The sequence below is a fragment of the Topomyia yanbarensis genome, chromosome 3 (genome assembly GCF_030247195.1).
Source record: "Topomyia yanbarensis strain Yona2022 chromosome 3, ASM3024719v1, whole genome shotgun sequence".
In the NCBI taxonomy this organism is placed as follows: Eukaryota; Metazoa; Arthropoda; class Insecta; order Diptera; family Culicidae; genus Topomyia; species Topomyia yanbarensis.
Window position 1 is genome coordinate 134,873,872 of NC_080672.1, and position 18,459 is coordinate 134,892,330.

Consider the following 18,459-nt stretch of genomic DNA (forward strand, 5'->3'; position numbering starts at 1 on the left):
GGGCTTTCACTGCATTTAAATGTCAAAAAATATGCTCGGGATTTACCGTCGCGCGTGGCTACTTCGCAGGCTTCAGTTTTTCTAACAGACGCACTTTTATTAGTTTTATTATATTTTTGACATTTGTAGAGCCCAGGCATTGCATTTATCGCTCATATGAGTAAATGCGCCCGGATAGTTTACTACTGCGACAATAAAAACTCACATTTTCACACGAAAAGTTATTGGCACTCACACAACTTCTCCGGATAAATACAACGTGTTATTTCTCCGGATAAATAAAGCAGCCGGAGAATGAGTGAATGAGTTTATCACGGAATTCTTTTTTCGTTCCCTGCTTTGCTGTCGTTATTCCAAAACACGATAAAACAAGTCTATCATACTTCTTTGCCGTGTTTCTTTGTAATTAAGTGTATTTTTTGAAGTTTTTATTGATTTCCACGAAATTAAAATTTTATCACCTTCTCCGGTGAGAAGGAAAAAGTCAAATAAATTTTATCCGGAAAATCATTCTCACGCTATTTGTGGAGACGGAGAATTTCGCGACTCATCTTATCTCGGAAAAGTTGAACATCGGATAAGCTACTTCTCGCGTGAGTGAGAGAGAATTACAATCCCTGGTAGAGCCACATCTTTTAACGATGTTGCATATGTCTTTTGTCATTTTTCTTAACACTGTTTACCAAGACAAACAAAATACTTCGAGAATCGATAAAAGTGATTTGAGGCTCGTTAAGTGAGACTGCTCAACAAAACAGAAAATCTTCAGAAATTGTTGTTTTGAATAGTAGAAGAAAATGATGAAAAATGGCGTTTTCTGCTTGTTTCTAGTACGTCAGCATCGGTTTTTATGAGCATATGGAGATGTTTGTGACTTCAAAACAGTTGTTAACGTTAACAGCTAACAGTTAACGAAGATACCAAGGTCTCTAAATAATGTTTTAAGTTTATTCTCAATACATTTTTCCAAGAGGATCTACCAACAAAATTATTTTTTTCAGAAGATGCTCTGTATTATATTGTAAAATTTCTTCGAAGGCTTTAAACCTCCAAAGTTGGCGGTTGCGAAATAGTGTGATCTTAGCCGTGAAAAAAACTGGTTTTGAACCTTTATTTCAGAATTTCTGACTTTAAAAGTGCTTAACTAGAGAACGTGACCTTGTGTATGCCATCAATTTAGCACTCAAATTTACGCAATAGATAGCCCCTTATTTAACTTTTTTCTATTTTGCGAAGTTGTTAATCCCACCGTGTGACTTTGCATTGCTTACAAAAAAGTGTTTTTATAATTGACACCGATAGCTTGGTGTCGATTGAATGCATACGTCACGGCTTGATGCTAGCAGAAAGGGAGAAGAATGATCGCATGGTCGTTCTAGGCGAGGATTTGTGAAGAATTTTTTGCCGGCGTCGGCGGTAAAACATGATGATGAGTTATGTTCTACCATAGACCATGCGGTAGACTTGGGTGAAACGCCCAACTCCTACTCTGCAGAAGGCAAAAAAATCTTCACATTTCCTTTCGATCATGCCCATATGAGCCTGCCTAGTTCTAGTTTTCCGTTCTAAGTTTATAACTGATTCGCTCTAGAATACCTATCCGTCTTTCAATTTCATTGCTTTCGTTTCTCTTAGTCTCAAATTTGCCGAAAATAGCCAACAAAATCAATACAGTAGAACCTTGCGGCATTTAAAACATAGTAACAAAACCTATTCCTTCCTACTTGACCATCTCATGCAAATCATCTCAAGGTGTGTAACCCGGCAGGGTAACAATTTAGCACTGGGTCGAAATATACCTTTTTTTGTGTATACACTTCGTAGAGTGTATTGTTTACGTAACATAATGCTCACTACAGTTCCTTATGACCGTTCAGTTTTTCTTATAAATTTTGTTCATTTTCGCGTTTGTGAACGGTCTCGTGTGATAGATGTAGTAAATTTAATTGAAGATTTGTGTATAAATATCATAGGGCTTAGATAGGCCACCGCTCTCCTTTTGCCATTAAACTGGTTGCTGGTTATGCTGCAAGGGCAATGACAACTATGCACCGAGACGGTTTGTCGGTTTTGTTTTGGTCGAATGTGGAAGGCAGCCATCGAGTTTTTGGTAGAAAGTGATGAACCACGGCGTATTACAGACGTCCGTAAACAGTGTTGTTTTTGGAACAGTTTTCCGCCACGTTTAAACAGTGTGGTGAAGTGCGCACGTGCGACAGATAAAATCGCTGTCGAAAAGTGCAGGCTCGTGATTCGGGCACTCGTGTGTCGTGTTGGCTCGTCATAAAGGGAAAGCTAACCGCAAAGGAGCAATCTCGCTTCCCCGGCTAAACGTTAAGGAGCGAACACCGACCCTCACTGTGGAGGATCAGCGAACGAGCTCTGCTCCATATTTAAACGCCAAAGAGAATGAAGCAAGGCGGATAAAGGTTTCCCCTGGGAAGACCACTGCGGTGACTTCCGGGATCGACTACGGCGAGTGGACGATCCGGTGATTTATAACCACCGTCGCTAGAGAGGTTCCAACAAAGGAGTAAAGCTCACCTCCCTAGCTAATTGTCAAGGACCGCTACCGGAGCGCTGAAATGCAAATTCATATAACTAAACTTATATTTTGTAAGAAGTATTGTGCGATTTTAGGATAACAATATGAACATAACCATTTCTGCGCGATTTTTTCATGCAAAATATAAAAATTTCTCAGTTTTTTTTTTCCAATGGAACGTCCCTGTTCTAATGATAATTTGAAAGGCTAAATTCCGCGTCCAGAATATATTGGCTCAAATGGCACGTTCCCCGTACATAGTCGGGGATTTGTGCCTCAAAATAATTGTGTATTCTGATGAAGTCTGAATCTTCTAGAACAAATCTAAGCGATAGAAAGTCATTGCATGGATACCACACAAAAAATAAGTTTGCGATACCTCTACAAGCACAAAACGTCGTCGAAAGTTTTTCTTTGGGGTTTGAGACCTCTTCCTTCCCTTTTCCAAGGTCTATCTGGTTTATCAGTAGCCCCGTCTGACGATTACAGGATCACTCTGTATTGTTCTACTGCAGTTCGTTAACTTTGTCACCAAAAAACACCGCCATTGATTTTACAACAAATAGTATTAGCATTGTATTTATAAAATCAATAGGATTGAAGTTTGTTCTAAATAGTTTGTTTTATTTATTTTCAGGTAAGTGGAGGTGTTTTCTGATCTTTTGATACATACCTAATAACAAGTGAGTAATCTGTTCGCTGTCGATTTTCGGTATATAAAGCCTTAATAGGCCAATTTTATCATCCTACTGACACTAAAAGATCCTCTTGATTTTGGTTCCAATTGAGACCAGTGTTGCTGAGGCGGCAAAAGTAAAAAAAAACAAGCTATTAATCGCGCTTCAATTTTTTTTATTTTGTTTTGTTTATGAAATGTTTGCAATATTTTCGAAGGATAAGACTCGCTACAGTACTTCCAGTGCTTATCTTTCTATACATTGATTTCTCACATATACTGGTGACAGCACTTTCAGAACCTGTACACGTTTTTGTTGAAGTAACCAAGTTGTTATACATTTTTCATTTTTTAAAAAATTGCTGTTGCCTTAAAACGTGATTTTACAAGCATAAAACTGAATGTTCAATCCATTCTTGCGCATGTTGTCTATATACAACAGTTATTACTTTTAGTTCAGGCATGATTTGCTCACAAAAATAAGCTAGTAGTAGGGACTAATAACTTTCATTTGAGAACTAGCAGTTATTAGTATTGTCCATAGAACTGGAACTAGTCCTATTGGATTCCGCTGGAGCAGTGCTCGGAAAATGTTATTTTGATATACTTTCGTTATCTTGAAATATTATTGAAAACTGATGAATTGAGAATCTCACAAATAACCTTTTCCAAGCAATTCAAATGATGTATATATTCTGGGAAAACTGTAATGATCATCAGAAGAGAAAAAATGTGCAACTTCTAGCACTGCGAGATGTGCATCCATTTTGATCAAAACTGTTTATACTTTTATATTTGGTTGAAAATATATTCGTTTCTTGAAAAATACGGTAAGTTGAGCTTTCAAGATATTTTGTCCCCAAAATCTCCCATGTTTATAAATATGTCTGTTCTATACATCAAATCATAACTTTTTTTTGCAGTTCTCTGATTTGAGTAAATCTTAGGAATCAAACCGAGTCTTTGTGATCGTAGTCCGAATACAAGAAGTAGGAGTTCTTAGATATTTTGTAATTCATGTCGATCTTTATCGTTTTTGCGTACATATACCTTGTTAAACGTGGAGTGTTCTCAGGAAGAACATGGAAATAGATTTGTTATTGGTGAAATTTAGAAAAAATAGATTTTTAGACATTTAGTCTCGATACCCTTATTTTGTCACAATGTCAATGCTCAGGCATAGCAGCAGTGGACAACTATCGTATGACTATTCTTTATTTGAAATTTACTTACCGTTATTGGTACTATTTTCACGAGCTTTATTAGTACTATTTCCAGAAAAAAATCGTTCTGATTGTAATTATAATCTATTGATATTTGATAGAACTGTTCTCTAAGGGTATATGTAATAATGTTCCTTAGTAATGGAGTATATTTCAGTCAGAGCCATTAATTATGGTTTCGTGGACGGCTCGACGAGCTAAAGTGATACACACACACTAGCAGGTGAAGATCGCGACTCTAGGTAAATCATCGACCGTGGAATGCAACGAAAAAGTGCATGCAAACAAACACACAGTAGCTACGAGCTGTCAGTGCACTTTGCTTCCCGTTATCTCAGCTTTATTCAAATAAAAGAAAGAAAAGATACCATGCGCATGAATTCACTTACGTGCATGTTGTTATTCAGTCAGCAACAATCCGGCATCTGCTATACTTGCACTGGAATGAGCGTGTGCCCGTGATAAAAGTTCAAAGGCAAAGGCATAACAGGTGGCAGGTGGTGCGCCAGCCCTACATAACAGATGGATTGCAGCTTATTCCGGCATTTAAAACAGTGCTATGTTGATTTATTTTCCAACACGTCTTCTCCTATCAAACAATCCGGGAGCAGTCACTTCCGGGAGATCATACAAACAACAAATGGTGCTGGTTCTCGGCCGGAGCCTGCTGGTTTAACGGTGTTTGTTTCCGATGGAATGAAAACTGTTACTGACATCGTTTGCGGTTGTTTTATGCGCTTCTGGAATGCACAAGCGATAAGATTTACGCCCGTCATGCATAGATTGAAGGTGGCACACGCGACCAGGGAGCGTGGAATTGCACAAAACAGATAAACGTGACACCATTCCCGAATGGGGAAAAAGATCGTTCAAACGATATGCGGGAGAGGCAGCATACATACTGATTCCGCTACAGCATTTGCAGAACTGATAGACCCGGTGCTAAGCGAGAAGCGACCCTATCTTTCATTAATCTAATCTAGCAAAAATGATGGTGGAATTTTTTGGTACAGATCGTACTCGAAATTTTTATTGTTTGAACAATCTTCTCTCATATTCATAATTCCTACATTTCGATATGAGCTCTCTCGATGGCTTCCCCCACTTCAATATGTATATAAAATCAAAAGTCCGGGGAATCAAGTCCGACTAGTGAATGGTATAGAAATTCACGGTTGTGAAGCCACTGGACAACTAGGTCGTCCAGCAGCTAACGTGTCGACAACCTAGGTGATGACCGTGGGAATATAGTTTCACATAATTTGCACACTGCAGCAAACTACCAGCAGAGTTTCTTCGGTAACCTGCAAGATTGAAGGCGGCACAGTAAATCACTTATTCATGGTCAAAAAACGACATTAGGGGCCATGCATAAATGACGTAGCAATTTGGGGGGTAGGGAGGGTATACCAAATTTGTGACGAAGTGTGACGAGGGGGAGGGTAGGGTCAGAAGTTGTGCGACGTAGCATTAAGTTTAAAATCCATTGTTTAGAGAAAACAATTTAATGATCCTCCATTCCCAAGAGAAATGAATTTAAATTCAAACAAGTTACTTTTGATGCGGTTTTTCATGAGGTAAATTTTACGATTCGCGGAATTACAAGTTCGCAAAAATACGAAAAGATTTTTTATGCGGATTTAATTCGATACATTAGTTAGCTAATGTTGCTAACTAGTAAACTTAGTTTGGAAGCTGAATTAAAATTTCACTTCGGATTCAACCAAACAAAATCTAGTAATTTAGATGAACGTATTGTTCTTAGAATCATTGGCAGCTGCAGGATTGTGAACTGAGAGAACTTCTCTTCATGTTCCCCTTGACATATAAAATTCAAAACAAAACTATCAACACTATATTTGTGATGAAATGGGCTTATTTTGCACGCAATTTGCTGTTATAATAAAAATGATGATAAAAGTCGTCAAACATTTTGAAAGGACATGTATTTAAATAATTGAAAAACATGTAATTTTTTTTTCATCACCCGTGCGCTTTGCATGGGACGAGGGGGAGGGGGTAGGTAAATGATACGTTATTTACGAGGGGGAGATTAGAATTTTGTGACCAAATGCTACGAGGGGGAAGGGTGGGGTCAAAAATCGCCGAAAAAATGCTACGTCATTTGTGTACGGCCCCTTACGGTGGCCAGTTATTTCTCCAGACAAACACTTGAAAGCCGAATCAAATTGCTAACCACAACGCAAAGTATGAATCACAGTGGGTCTCTCTCGAGCTCTTGAGTCACCCCATAGCTAATTTAACACAATATGGAGCACGCAACTGGATTGGCTCTGTGGCACACAACATAAGGCAGGCATGGTTCACTGGCTCGGGATTGCAAACAAGCTTTGCTTTCTTCGGTAAGCTTGAAGTTTGCCAAAAATGTGCAATGAATAAAAAATCCGCTAATTCTATCCGGACGGGTCTTTTGTGTCAGTTGGCCTACGCCAGCGGCTGAGCTGAAACTAGTTTGTGCGCAGTCCAGAAAATAAGCTCGCACAATACTGCAACCGAATGGTGAGACGAATCATGAAGGAGGGAACGTAAAGAAACTTTTTTGGGCTCATTTTTGTTGTTCCTTGAATAGTCAACGTACAACTGGTTGGGTTGCATAAGTTCGAACAAGGGTAAACTATAATAAGTTCGGCAAAGTTCGACAAGGCGAAAGGAATGTAATCAACTTTGTGTCAATGGGATAATGGTTAAATTGTCACGGCTAGGTTCGTTATTTTGAGTTGAGGGGCGTTAAGTTGAGAATTAGTGTCGGGTTAAGATTTATTTGTTAATCGGTCGTATAAGCTAAATGGTCGGTTGCATTTAAACTCTTTACACGTATAATTTAGCAGCAGTAGTCTCAAAATTTTTAGACAACCAATATCGTATACTTATTGCAGTGAAACGTAAAATAAACACGTCGTGAAAATGTTTAATGGGCCAACGGCATTATATTTAACCCATCTCATAAGACCAATAAAAATAACCCAAATCTAGGGAGTTTAAGGGACGAAACAAAAAATTTAATACATATTCTACTTTCAGCAAGTTGTACAACATATGTTCTAGAGTTACTGAGATTCTTCGGAAGAATTGTTTAAACGTACTCGTAAACATTAGTGGAACCTCAAAAGAACAGGAATAATATTTCACTAATATAAATGTAATATTGCTACAATATATAGAACACATAACGTTTCATACGCCAAGAAGAACGCAACGATGCATTCCTTGTTTGAAACCGTAAATCTGTCATGTGCCCTTTCATGCTTAATCTTTCCGGAAATGCTATAAAGTTCATTCCAATAAACTGGTATTGAACATATAACTTTAAAACCCAAATTACCTTTGTAAAAGGACTAATAAGATTTGTAAACAAACTTTTGTTTTGCTGATTTTTTTCTTAATTTATTATAATTTCGACACAGAAAACATTTAAAATTGCTTCTACCAAGGGTAAAGATGTAGATTAATGTACATTGTTCATGAAATTTCATTCGGATGCGAAACAATAAACAAAACAAGTTTATTTACAAAAATCTCTTTAGCCCTTAACTGTGCCAATTCGCACATAGTAAGAATTCATGAGCTATAGAATTGGAACGTGTCAACCGATTTGCAAATAATTATTCTTTCCCAAAAGCCTGATCAATTGCGAAAATGTTTCTCCAGTGCGACTTTTTCAAATCTCTTACCGTATTGTGTATAAATCGTCCTGCGGAAAAGTACACCAAAGGTCCGAATTATCCCAACCCTGGTCCAATTCGGTCACCTGTTTATTATTGATTTCGTGCTATAGAAATGAATTCGAAGTTATTCCAACTTATTTTTTGATTTTGATTAGATTTGATTTATTTTAACAAAGGCACTGTTCTTGAGCGACTAGTGGAATTGAAACAGAAAACAACGGTAAAAGGATTTATTACTTGATATTTTTTTTGAAGTAGGGAAAAGCCCCTTTGAGTGAAATTTCATTTTATAATCTCTTTTCAAAAAGGCATAAAAATCCTACTTATCTTTTCAAAATATATAAATTCTTAAATTAATTTAGCTCACTCGGTGAAATAAAACCATAACAGAGCTAAGCTTCATTATTCCTATGTATGTAAAATGTAATGCTTGATTGTGTAATTTCGTTCGATCAGTGAGTCGTCTTTAAATGTCTGAAAATATAAAAATTTTATAAAGTATCAAAGTTTAAGATTGGAATTCATAAGAAATTCAAAGATGATTTTAAGGACAACATAGTCTTTATTAGCTAATACATCTCTAACAGAATGAAAGATAGATTTTCGTACAGAAGAAAGGGCCGAAATAAAATGTTATGTTGAAAATCGTGAACCATGTAAAATGATATGATCAATATCCTCATATGACTCTAAACACTCACATAAATTAGAATCAATTATATTAACCCGATATAAATGGTTTTTACATGAATAGTGATTTGATTTTATACGAGATTTTTTGTATAAATAATCTTCCAGCATTTAATCCATAAAACCAAGGTTTACGATTAACATTTGGTAAAATAGAATAGCACATTCGTCCCATTTCACTAGAATCCCATGCTTGTTGTCAATCATAAAAAATACCTCTTGATGATCCTAATTTAGCTAACCTATCTGCTTGTTCATTCCCATATATTTCACAATGCGATGGGACCCAAATAAATGTTATTAAGAATCCTTCTTCGTTCATTTTGTTAATTAGATCTCGAATTAACCATATAAAACAGTGGTTTTCAACCTTTTTTGTTACTTGTACCCCTTTCCGAATATTGATCCTTATGTACTCCTTTCTGAAAATTGTTTACCATCAATACCATCTCAGAAAAATGATTTTAATTTGGATGAAATCCATTTTTTCCAATTAGAATCCTGTTCCTGAGCATTCTCAAATAAGCATTTAAATTCTTGACACACTGAAACTATATAAAGACAAAATTCCGACGGAAATGTTAGGATAACAAGTTTAAATTTATCCCGCATAATTCACCCCCCCACAATAGTCTAATTCACCCCCGGTTGAAAATCACTGATATAAAATTATGTGTATTGTTGTTAAAAAGAACTAAGACTATCAGAGCATATGCAATAAGATTTAGAAGTTAATGTTTTGATAAAACATATAAATTCTGCAATGAAAATTGAACATGGAGAACGCAAACGAAGAAAAAAATTAATTTGCGAATTATAGATTCCAAATCCCGATTTTTCATCAATCTTTGATCCATCAGTAAAATATATATTTTCCTCATTATTATTTATAATTTTCTGATTGAAAAAAGTTTGATCAAATTGTGAATAATGATTAGAAAGAATTTTGATAAGTTGTGTTGCCATAGATGTGTCAATTAATGGTTTAGTGCAATGAACATTTATATCAAATGAATAATAAAAGTAGGAGGGTGATTGAACTAGTTCTTCTGTAATACTTGATTTGTAAGGAATCAAAATTCTACTAGTGCAATTGATTTGAAATAACGAATTAAGAATAGATGATGAGCAGTAGATAAATTCTATTCTTAATTCGTAACTTGTTTTCACTTAATTTCCAGTAATGAAATGAATAGTGCTTATTGATATATAAAACTTTAGAGTGAATACACAATAAAAGGTAGGACCCGGCCTAAATCACTTATATAGGTACAACATCGAAATCTGTAAACCGGTTTGCGAAAACTTGTGTTTTTCTGAAAGCTTAACCGACTGCGCACACTTTCCTCTCGAACAGTTTTTTGCTATTTCGTGTCAGACTGTCATAAATCTATGGCAAATGTTCCGAATTGGACCAACGCATATTCTTCAATTCACACACCAATCAAGCGAAAACAGCTCCTCGTCTCGGCCAAAACAAGATTTTAGATGAAAGATATGTAAGTAGTTGGTTAAGCACTTTTGGGTTCTTGGTTGCCCGGCGGACCCTTATTGTCAGGGCGGCCTACATACTTCTATCTGAATTTCGGATTTTCGTAACACAACAAAGAAAAAAGGTAAACAAACAATAAATATTAATTTTATTGTTTCATTTATTTCCTCTCCACCTCACACCTACTTACAGATATTAGCCAGCAGATTTATGACACGATAATGCACTTGGTTTAATTAATTGTGTTGCCAGCAAAAATATTATTGACAAAACAGCGCTCCGAAGCAACATGTGCACCTAGCGTACGCGCACGAAAACGGAGAAAAGCCAAATTTTGTAAGATATAACAGAGCTACATGACAACCATGAAAACGATATATACACTATGTTTTGATCCTACCATTGCTGAGAAACATCTGAGGGTCCGAATTGGCCCACTTCCACCTAATGAAATAGATTCGTGAAAAGCCCTATGAAATTGTTTAGTAGATTAGAAATTCCTATTAGAAGTAAAAACTACATCTGACTAATGACAAACTTGAAAAACTTATCTTATTTCACGAAAGTTGGTTGTACGTAATCTCTTCGTAGCAGTTTTACGAACATATTCTTTCAGGGTGGTCTGACATGGGAGAAGAAAGTCGAATGGCTGCTTAAAACTGTGCTCAGAAACGGGTGGCTGAACGAGAAATGCGGTGCATCGTCAGATGACATTCTCATCGCGAGGATACAATGTGTCACAGCCATGCCAAAATAATACCCAATAACCCCCAAAAAAACTAATGAATATACAGCAAGCATACATCTTTGCATATTGAAACGCTACGATAAATAAAAACAGAGTTGTTAGCTGTAATATTTTCCCCGTTTCCTGATCAAACATTTCCTCACATCTCGCATATATATCGCCAAATCCGCTTCACCTGAGATCCAATTAGACCTTGGTATTACCCGGCCTTCCACGTCATAAGATTGCTATACCGTTCAGATCGGGTTAAACCACCCACTTCGAATATGCAAATTGCACATATCCGCAGCGCTTCTTGTTGCAAGGAATGAAGCAAGACAAGCCTCGGTGTAAATCTATTGGTCATAAATTTCTAATGGATGTGTTTTTTTTCTTGTTGCTCATTTCTCTGCCCGTCGCTTTGTTCTATTCTTCGACGATGTGGTCTCTGGTTTACGTCACACGAAAAACCAAACAAAGAAATGACCCGCTTTTAGCAATAACATTTCCGATAGCTGTAAATGCACTGATGGCATACAAAACGGCGTCTGTGATTACCCACTGTTTCGGCGTACCACTGGAACTGACGTAAATAAGTCGGCTGGAACTTACATCTGACATCTGTCATGATGCTTAGCTGAGAATAAAAACTCGTTCGCTTGTCGTAGAGAACGTAACTACCATCACACCGTATTGCACACCATTACCTACTGCTAATCGTCTAGTTTCCAGGCTGGTGGTAGCACTAACGGTCTTAAATAAGGCCAAATGGCACCGATTACCGTCGGGCTCAGACAGCTAAAGTATGCATATCCATAATACATATGCGATGTCATATATACTGGCATTACTCGGAAAATCAGGGGCTAGTTCAAGAGTGCAGTATGAAACATGGCTTTATCGTGGTTGGGCCTCAACTAAAAAAACAGGTTCTCTAGAGCTTCTTTGAATTTTATGAATATTCGCTGTTATGTGGTTCAACTCCGTGGTCGCAGCAGTGGCTGCAATTTTCTTCAAGAATATCATACAATTCCATATAACTTCCCATTGAATCCTTACAAGTGAATTCGTACTGTACAAGCCATCGACGAGTGTATCGTGAAGTGAACCTATTCTCAAAGACCGCCTTCGTTCGTACAATGTGCATATATTTTCCTCGAAAGAGGCCATGCTGCTCGATTATCGATTGGTTACGCGAAACAAGTGAAGCCCACTAGTATTGTATTGGCGCTCGCCGACAAAACTTGTTTGGTTTTCAATACGGAAAGTTGCTGACCGACTCCAGTTCCAAATAGTATAACTAATAACGCTAACGGTTTCCTTGGTGTTCTTTTCACATTTTACATGATCATCTGTGTGCCCTGACCTGGTTCGCGTTTCCTATATAAGATGAACAGGTCCCAATTGAACTGATTGGACTGCACTGGTGTAGTGGCGGATTATATTATAATTTCTTCTTTTCGATCTATGATTGGGAGGCAGAACCTCACTCTCTCTTTCTCGGCATGATTGATTATGAAGCTGTAGCCAACAGCACGTGCGGGGGGGTGTTAGTTCGTGGGTTCAATTTGCAGCATACTATCTTCTTCCTTAAGTATGACGTTTGTTGGTTGGACGTGGTTAATCTATTCGAACTGTGTGGATATCGATTTCTGGGATCCTTTCAATCTCATAATTGCGGTGTTGATGAAGACAACAACGTTAGTGTTCTGATCTCTGACATTTGAGCATTGTTCACATTGATTTTTTCGCATTTCACTACGGCTTCGTAAAATTATCAGTTTATGTAATTTAGGGTTTCGAAATCCTATAGCGACAATGGCCAAATCAGTCTAATATTTTTGTGACATTTGAGACTAATACAAGGTCATTATTTATTCCCAATAAATCATTCCTTCCTGATATGGATGCACTCTTTCCTTTGTGTTACAAATTTAAAGAATAATAAAATGAATGCGCATTTTCCTTGCATGTTTGATAATCAATTAATGAAGACAAAAAACATCGAACAACATAGAAGATTCAATTTTCCAATGACTACCTGTACCGTTTGGTAAATATTTGTTTATTTCAAGCTGAGAAATGAAAACTATGTAGTGTTTGAGCAATAGTTCGAAAATAAAAGCGTTTCAACGCCGACGTCTACAAAGAACAGTGATGATATATGAACACATGGATGAAGATACTTTTAACAGCAAAGATAAAATTGTTATTAGCTGACATTCACATTAACACTGTATGAGGGGCCACAATGGGGCGGATCCATAAACAGAGTCATTTATGCGCAATCCTAAGAGACAGAGAATCTCCTTCCAAAGAAAAGAACCAGCCAGTTGCGTAACTCAATTTCTAATACTTGTCAATGCTGTACTATTCTACTAAGAACAGTTTTCGTATGCACAAAACACGACCGAAGCTAAGGTTGTCTGAAAGACTATGGAACTCTAACTCGATTCATTGAATAGTCACTGTAGCACCGTAATTCAGAGAAGTTAATTAATGTATGAAAAATGATGTTTTTTATACATCGATGATTAGTTGATTTTGATCTTTATGGTGTGATAAATATACCCAAGTACGGCCCTCTCATAGGTTGACAGATTTGACGGTATAGTAAACGATTGCTTTAATATGGTTATTACATCACACCTCAATAGTGATGCACCGAGAAGACCGAGAGGGCTTATGGGTGATTTTTATATTTTGTTTTTTTCATACTCTGCCCCAGTCCTAACTAACGATCAACCACAAGCCTGTGCGCGCTGGCGTGGTCGACGGGCGCGTCTACGTTGGTTAGCTTTTGCTGTTGGCCGTGTTTGCAAACATTGTTCCACAGTTTAATGACAGTGTTGGCCAGGGATGCCGGGTCATATTTCTTGAGATATATGTGCGCTGTCTATTTGAAAATTTGTGTTAAAGAAAACGTACAAATTTGTCTCAAAACAAGATGTGGTGACCTTTTTTAACTTTTTGTAGGAGACAAAAATTGAGCGCGAGGTCGAAAATTGAGAAATCTGTGCTAGTCTCTGCATTATAACAGAAAACTGTGCAAATCTCAGCTTTAAAACAGAAAACTGTTAATCTGACCATTGAAAATCTGTGAAACACAGATTAATTGGCATCCCTGGTGTTGGTGGACACGGCTCGCAGCGAGCGCCATTGTGTTTCAATTTATCAGCCGACTTCGTCATCGAGCACAGGCTAATTAAATAGATGTAAAAGTAGAAGCCTATTAGTGATCGTTTTTTTAATAATTGTAGTTTTTAGTACTAGTGTATAATTGTTATGTGTTAGTCGTATGACTATCTGTGTATGTATTCGTCTGAGTATTTCGGACAACTGTGTCGGGGAATGGATGCAGAACTGGCGTATATGATAGAATAGTGAAGAATCCTTCCTAGGATTCGTTGGTAACTGTTTTTCGGTGTTCAATTCGTGCATTCGATTTTATGCATTTGGGAAGATCAAATTGGATAAATTAAGGTACAATTAGTTTACTGACGCACGTGAATCATCGAATTCCGGTCAGCATAGCATAATAAAATTCTAACAGAATGCAATTTTCGTTCATGCAAAATTTTCAAACATCATTAGTATGTTTTTCTAGTGCTTCTATTAGTTTGCTTCTCCACGTGTTCGCGCAATCATGAATCGGTTACGTCCGGAGTAACGGAGTACTTAATCGGCCCTAGTAAGCAAGGTCCAGTTGGTCAAGGTCCTTCTGTTGGAGCAAGAAAAATCAAACATCATTCCACTACACAACACGTTCCATGGCGACATGACATAGAACTCTAGTGATTTGGAAGAACTCACTCTCTTCTAGCATCTGAGACGTATACCGAAAGTTAAAAATCAGATTGACGGTTCGCGCACGATAATCTAAAACACACGCGAATATGCAAATGGACACACGGTTATAAAATCGAACACACGACATACAAACGCCCACGCGATCGAACACGTTAACGCATAAACGCTCGGGTCCTTTGCGATGATACGTGCGATCTTGGAGTCCCTATGCCCGCACATATCTGAACCGTACAATGAATATCATTCAGAATCATGGCCCGCTGCAAATGACCTTAATTAGTGTTTTAAGGGGTAACATATTCCGTCTAGTCTGCAATTGTAGAGAGTGTTTCTGACGAGGGGCCCTCCCTATACCCTAGCTATTCAGCTCCAGTACGACAACTGTCGTAAAAAATAAGTTTTGCATCGCTCTGATATCATGGTAGTACAAGTTTATATGGAAAATCAATAGCAGCCGATAGGCAGGTTATACCTTTCATGATTGAATTTGTGAAATCGGTCCAGCCATCTCTAAGAAACAGAGATAGCATTTTTGCCACATACATACATAGACATTTTCCGATCTCAACGAACTGAGTCGAATGGTACATGACACTCGGCCCTCCGGGCCATCTCGTTCAACGGATTACAAATTCATTCTTACATATTATTTTCAATTTGTCGAATCAGATCATGTTCGCGTTGAGATGAAAACGAAATTTCAAGCTGATCAGTATTAGGAAGATATATCAAGATGCCTTGTCGCTCATACCAGTTAAATTAGCTTACGTAAATAATCCGCTGCGCTGAGGTCACATATTAGCTTAACTTATTCATAGGTGACTGGTCCGAACATTACGCCCGTGCTAGTAAAACTACATTTTTTTCCAATCTCTTTGTCATTTTCTTTATTGAAGTTTATGTGATAGATTGCGCGAAGCGCGCGACTCTTGTACAAGTAAATGTCAATATTTATTTTGGCTAATTAGCATTGTTTAACTTTACCTGATGCCTATAGCCTAACTAAGTACATAAAGACATAGCAGAAACACCTGGTGAAGAGGTGTTAGGATAGATGATTCCTAATTCATCTTGTTAGTCGGATATTAATCATATTTTCAGCAAGCCTAAATTCAAAGGATTGCACTTAAATTGGTATCAGTATCTTTATTTCGTTCATACCAAGCCGTCTGAAAAAACTGGCATGTAAAATAGTCATGTTTGAGCGAAATGAAAAATCAAATCGAGTTCAAATGAGTTGAATAAATAGACGGGCTAGATTGAATTAAGAAACAGGTACCCTACAAATCATTCGTCATTAAAACCGCTGAATAGTCAGAAAAGTATGGGTTTATATCAATTCACATAAATCAAAAAAATATACTTACTTCCGGTACCTATGCAGAAACGAAAAGATTTGCCAGTAAAGGTTAGTAGAAACCTAGGCGATCGAATGCTGGCTCCAAACAAGGATCCCTTTCTCCAGCACAATAATCCTACATCAAACAAGAGGCGTTTATAGGTATAAAGTAAGTACAAAGTGAAAGGTGAAACATGATTGGGTTTTACTTTTTCTCCAATAAAACCTGCCAAGTGCGCTCAAACCAACAACAACAACAACAACAACAACGAAAAACAAAAACAACAGGTCTGCTGTCAGCCTGTTATTGCGCTATGCTGCTGGTGCTGTTGCAAAAATGTACACAACTGGTTGGAAACACAACGACATGTCACTTGAAATTTACAGAATCAATTGGATGTAACGGCATCGAGGCAACTGCATAACAGTAATGCTAGGACTGGTGTATTTTGCGAGGCTGTTGAAATATCTTTTCTAGTAAATTAGTTAATTATTTTCAAAGGTAAGAGTGCATTTTGTTTTCTTACAGAACTGTTGAAATCAATCATTGCAAGCATATGATGGAAAAAGTTTCCAGCTTGAAGCTGGGAAAGCAACGGTGCAATAAAATCAGGAATTTATGCACACACGATACAGGCAGCCGGTATCATTTAATTCATAGGCTATTGTATTGCTTTATTCAATTACATTTTTAATGGATACCTACTAAAACCCAATGAATCAGCAGCTGATTCAATCGACTTCTTAGCTTTGTCTACGTGTGATATATACGAATGAACCAAAATGAACGATCAAAGATTGCACGAAAAGGTGATAAATTCCTCATGTTTACGACCTGTATACGAGGGAGCCCTCTGATTATCTATTTTGCATACATCATCACAGATAATTTATTGTGATTGAATAACGTCACATTAAGCGTGATTTAGAGTATGAAAATTAACAATATAGACTAATGAATCACTCGAGCGTTAGTTTCGTACGCCATCCCTAAACCTTACCGTGACACCCAAATTGGAAGAGTGAAAAAAATTTGCCTCTAACAAAATGGGTAGCTCCATCTGAAATCACCCTCCAAAACAATATGTAGTCTCATTATCTTCTTCCTCGCCCGAAGTTCGTCGAAACTCATTCATCACACTTTCGCAGCGCCGTGCACCATAAAAAAAATCTTCGGTGGTTAGCTGAGGCTGATCCGCCGTTTTTCACACCAGACAAAACAAAAACACAATTCGCAATTACCTAATTTAGGCGATCATTTATGTAGGAGCTATAACTTACTTTCACTAGTCACTCTCGAAAGCCTTATTAATTCATAATGATATAGCTGTCGGACAAAATCAACTGCAGCATAGCTAAACTGGGAAATTGGATTACCTAGCTATCATCTTCTGCTTTCTGTTCTTCAAAACACGACAAAGTAAATCAACAAAATATTCAGTAAATCATTGGCTTGGTCCATCCCTAACTACGTTGCTGAGTTTGCTCAGTGGTAATTACGACAATTCGTGAGAAAAAATCCTTGGGCGGGAAGTTAAACTTGCACTTTCATACGTTTGCACACTTATTTCTGCGCCGGTTATATTTTAATTGCACCTTGGAATGTGATCTCGATATGGCGCAACTCGGGTCGCACTTCCTAGACTTAGTCATTCCTGTCGGTTCCAGTCACCTCCCTCCGCTAGTTGGCAGTTGTGTTTACATCGGAATTGCATAATTTTCCGGAATGTTATCCAGTCGTGCAGCACGTAGCGCGCTCCCATCATCATCGTCGTCGTCGAGTGCAATCCCATTGAGTAACGATCGTGTTTCTCCCAGCTTTGAAGCGTGCCATCAATCAAACTGATGCTACCGAAGAGCGGTGTTGTTTTAGGAAATTTATAGGCTATTCCAGGGAAATGAAAACAGTTTTCTCCCGACAGTATCGGTTTTTTTATCACGTTGTTTGTTTTTTGCCATGAGACCTCCTCCAGAGTTACCACTGTGCGGTAACTTTTAACTGTCCCCTTAAAATACATTTAGTCATTAGTTTTTGCGCTTACAAAATAGTCTGCAAAGCGATGACAGCAAAACCGGATAGAAGGAAATTGAAAACATTCGACGTATTTAACACGACACTTTGTAAGCCCTAACAGAAAAACTCACCGAGCGGGTGTTGTTTTGTCTCAAGAGCACAGATAGGTTTCTGAACTCTACCGGCTAGCGAAAAACTTTCAGTTATGAGAGGAAAAACAGTACCAATAAGATAGCAATGAACAAGTTTTCGCTATT

At 37.6% G+C, this 18,459-nt stretch overlaps 1 protein-coding gene across 4 annotated transcripts in view; it reads left to right on the forward strand.

The window, feature by feature from the left end:
• LOC131693795 (lissencephaly-1 homolog) overlaps positions 1-18,459 on the forward strand; it is a 163,314-nt gene that overhangs the window by 29,082 nt on the left and 115,773 nt on the right. Inside the window, exon 2 of one of the 4 annotated variants that reach the window (XM_058981936.1) lies at positions 3,183-3,228. The exons of the other annotated variants lie outside the window; for them this stretch is intronic. The gene's annotated coding sequence lies outside the window, so the exon portion shown is untranslated. The remainder of the gene's footprint in view (positions 1-3,182; positions 3,229-18,459) is intronic. 4 annotated transcript variants of the gene reach the window in all.